This window comes from Tupaia chinensis, unplaced genomic scaffold (assembly GCF_000334495.1).
Source record: "Tupaia chinensis unplaced genomic scaffold, TupChi_1.0 Scaffold000159_1, whole genome shotgun sequence".
NCBI lineage: Eukaryota > Metazoa > Chordata > Mammalia > Scandentia > Tupaiidae > Tupaia > Tupaia belangeri.
The window spans coordinates 3,760,753-3,765,243 of NW_006159630.1; the positions used below are offsets into that span (position 1 = coordinate 3,760,753).

At 58.9% G+C, this 4,491-nt stretch overlaps 1 protein-coding gene across 1 annotated transcript in view; it reads left to right on the top strand.

The window, feature by feature from the left end:
- DNAH17 (dynein axonemal heavy chain 17) overlaps positions 1-4,491 on the top strand; it is a 125,888-nt gene that overhangs the window by 71,363 nt on the left and 50,034 nt on the right.

A 4,491-nucleotide genomic window follows, 5' to 3' on the forward strand; every position in this document is an offset into this window, starting at 1 on the left:
TGGCGGGACAGGACTGGAGCTGGGCCCACCACAGGACCAGTCATGGGGCCCTCCAACGCGAAGAGGAGAGCCGGCCATGCCCATGGACTGTGGGCACTGAAACGGGGGAGAGAGATGGATTTAAGAAACACTCGAGATCCTGGGGAGCCACAGACCTATAGACCCCGGAGAACGTTGCCCACTGAGGTGGCTGATGGATGGGGCTCTCTGGGGACAGCAATGACAGTAGGAGCAGACGCCGTATCAGCTCGACAGCAATCCCGGGGGGGCCCCGGGAGCCACCTGGAAGTGCGGCCAGTGGTGGCTCCTCACTCCCGTGACCACATCTGTGCCCCCATCAGGCAGCACCACCCGTGCCGGGAGTGGATTCTCCTGGGGGGTGCAGAGAGGGGACAGCGAAGTTGGGCTTTTGAGAAAAGCCAGCACTGTGCCAGGAAGGAGGACCCATGGGGGGCTGTAGAAAGAACAGCCCCACAGGCAGAGGGGGCCCAGGGAGGTGATCCAGACCCCAGGGAGGAGGGGGGCTCTGGCTGGGCATGGCCTCTCGAGCTCCTAGGGAGGCACAGACGCCAGGGACACCCGGCCAAGGAGGGACTGAGCGGAGGCACTAGAGACAGGGTTCTCCCCAGAAATGCACCCGCTTTCGGGCCGGGGGAGCGTGGCAGAGAGGGTTTGTCTCGTGAGAGGAGAGCGGTGGTGGCCACAGCAGCAGGCGTGGGTGTCCCCAGGTGCACGCGCGTCTGTCATGGGAGAAGGAAGAGGTGTCAGGAGTCTATGCCTGCCATGCCCCTTCACGCTCTGCAACGACAAGTGAGACCCTTTTGTCAGGGGAGGCAACTTGGTGAGGCTCAGGGCTGACAGGAACACCAAGGGGCATGGTCCCTCAAGGGACAGGGCCATCTTCCCCAGCAGCACTGGGTCAGACGCGCAAAGATGCTGACCTGAGTGTCCTCCGTGACCGGGACCGTGAGCTGGGCGGCCTCGGCGGCCAACGCTGGTCCTCACACAGTCCTGGGGACCAGAGTCTGTGCTCGAGGTGGGGCGGGGCACCTGGGCCAGCCTTGCCCCCGGCTTCTGGTGGCTCCGGCCAGGCATCGGCTCTCCTTGGCTTTCGACCTGTCACTTGCACCGTGCCCTTCCTTACTCACCTCCTCCCCATGTGTCCGGGTCCTCTCTCACAAGGGCACTGGCCATCAGACCGCGGCGCCCAACTCAGAATCCCACCTCGAGAGCCTTCGTGCATCGTCTGCAAAGGCCTTCTCCCCAAGTGCAGTTGTGTGCTGGGGTCCCAGTGGGGTGCCCGGCGGGGCATGCTGTGGGCAGGAGTTGTCAGGGCGGGCAGGAGGCAAGGGTGAGGGGACTGAGACAAGGTCTGGGTGGGGGCAGCTCAGGAGTAGGGGCAGGGAGCAGACAGGACCTCGAGCACCCAGGGACACCCGTGGAAGCGGACTTGAGGGAGCTGGATACTGAGCAGGTGTGGACCGAGGCGGAAATGGACGCTCCCGGGGATGACCAGAGGAAGGAGGGAGGGGAGTGCTGAGCGCCAGACGGGAGCCTGCGGTCCAGCCCCTCGAGGCCAGGTGCTGGCCTGTAGGCAGAGGACCAGGGCCTCCCCTGCCCCAGCCGCCTTTGGGGCCAGGCAGGAAGTCACCTGGACCAACAGCCAGGAAGCACAAGCGTGTGTCTCTGGGCTCCCATCGCAAACCAGAGCCCTTACTGGCTAGCACCAAGTGACTCCCACCAAGGCAACTGCAAATCTGGACCCAGGGGGCCAGCTCCAGACAGGGGTGACACGGCGCTCAAGAAGAGCCAGATTCGAATCCCCAGCCCACTCCTAAAGAGCACGGGGCCCACGTGTGAGTGCCCAGGGTCTGAGAAGCTGGAGAGCTGGCGGACGGGGCCAGGCGGGGCCAGGTGTGACTAGAGCCCGTGGAAGATGCTCCTTGCTCCCACTCACACATGCTCTTGTCCCTGCTCCTGAGGGACACCGAAGGGCATGGTCCCTCGAGGGACACGGCCATCATGAATAAAGAAAAATGTATTTTTAAATGTTGCCATCAAGCCTCCCAACAAGAAGGCAGGGGCAGCGGGCTGTAGATCTGCAAACCAGCTGCCCCCTTGAAGACAGGACTTGGAATCAGTTCCACCCCAGGTCTGCGGACGGCAGGGACTGCGGGTGCGCTGGGAGTCCGTCCTCCAATGGAAGTGCGGGAACCAGAGGGCGCTCACAGAGAGGCTGGTCTGCTGGGCCACCCTAGGCGGTGGCTGCTACGTTTGGTGACCCGAGCTTCCTGCTCACGCCTCAGGCACCCTGGCAGCGCCCAGAGCCCAAGCCCGCTGACCGTGGAGCGTGCACACTGTGCAGACCCTAACGTGGTGTTTACTGGGGGCTGCTCCCCACACGGGCTGTGACAGGAGGAACCAGGACGCAGACAGGTTGCAGCTGGCCACGTCTCTCATGGCTGTGATGGGCCGTCCTTACTCCGTCCATGGGGCCTCTGTGTGTCAGACAGGCGCTGTCCCCAAGGGTCGCCTATAATGTTTGATCTGGTCTCTTACGTGAACTAAGTAAAGCAAAAATTAAAAATAATAATAATTCTATTGGCTGGGACCAGCAGATGGCATAACAGTTATGTTGTTGGACTCCCACATGGCTGACCATGGTTCGAGTCCCAGACTTGGCAGCTTGAAACACACTGGATGCATTTGCGTGCATGCTCAAAATCCCAAGAGGAGAGTGGGGGAAAAGGGATTACAGTATGGCCATCCCTTCTGGGGGGTGACTTCTGGCTTTCTGTCTCTCTGTCTCTCTCTGCCTCTCTGTCTCTCTCTGCCTCTGTCTCATTCTGTCTTTCTAGCAAGCACCTGCACCCTACAGCAAAAATCTCTCTTAAAAATAAATACAGTAGGGACGAGTGGATGGTGTAATGGTTTCGTTGCTGGACTCCCACATAGTTGACCATGGTTCAAGTCCTGGACCTGGTGACTTAAAACTCACACTGGGTGTATGTGCATGTGTGCCCAAAATTTCAAGAGAGAATGGAGGAGAAGGGATTGCAGCGTGGCCATCCCCTCTAGGGGGTGATTTCTCGCTTTCTGTTTCTCTGTCTCTTTGTCAAGCGCACACACCCTATAGCAAAAATCTCTCAAAATATATGAATAAGACCACTCTATTGGCTAAAGTCACCAAGGGAGTGTTTCAGGTGTGGCTGGACCCAGGATTAGGGAGGCTACAAGAGCTGTCCCTGTTCCTCTCCTCTCTTCCTCTGCTCTCTTTTCCCATCCTGCCCTTGCCTCAGCACCCCTGAGGTGATGTCATGAGAGCCCTCTCCTCTCTCCTCACTCCTGCAGGGACGTTCTTATCATTGATGTTGCATCAGGAGCCATGTGGACCGGAAGTTGGCCTTTGAACAGGAGCAGGGCTTGGTGGCCTTCGACACCAGCTCTGCCCCCTCCCAGTGCCTCGCAGTGGTTGACCAGATGCCTGCCTTATAAACTGCCTCTTGGTGGCCATGTGGTGATCCCACGGGACCGCTGGACACAGCTCCCAGACTGGCTCTGCGGCACCATGCCTGCCTGGGCCATGCAGATCTGTAATAGCGACTGACCCTCAGTCACAGCGAGGCCTCCTAGCCCTTGGGCTCTGAGCCACTGACTAAAACTCGCCGAGGGCAGCCTGTCGGATGATGCCATCGGACCCTCGCCACAGCCGCTCCACACGCTCCCTGGCCTCTGTGGCCCCGGCATGCCGAGTGCCCTCAGGACACATGAGTAATAAACGTGCATTCCCCCTGTCCCTCCTGGTCACCAAAGGGGCGCACTCCCTCGTGACGTTCCCAAGTGAAAACATCCCCCCAGCTGTGGGAGGCTGCGCACCAGCGAGTCTGCCAAGGTTTCTCAGAGAGCAAGCAATTGCCATGATTGGTTCCCTTCAAAAAACCTGACCTTCGAAACCATACTCTGATTGGCCACTAGGATCCCTCAGATTTGCATATCTGGCACCTCATGATTGGTCCAAAAGCAACCAATCATAACCCACCGTTTACAACCAATCACGGCCCACCAGCGTGTATATAACCACGATGCCTGGCCCACAGTAGCCAGACGACCAGGAAGACGATACAGCTAACCAGGAAGACGATACAACTGACCAGGAAGACGACACAGCTGACCAGGAAGATGACACAAAAGACCAGGAAGACGACAGCAACCCTGGAGAGCCTGAAGAGCTGAAATACCACAGTCTCCAGACGACCCTGAAGAGTTGTAACTCTACATCGTCTCTGGACGACCCTGGAGAGCTGTGACACTGCGTTTCCATGCTGCTCACAATAGACGACGCGACCCTGAAGAGTTGTAACACTGTGTCGTCTCCGTGCTGTACCGTGCTGCCCACAATAAACAGACGACACTGAAGACACTGTGTCGTCTCCGTGCTGTAACACTACACCGCTTGTCCCGGCTCTCACTCCTTCACTCAGGAAACCTGTT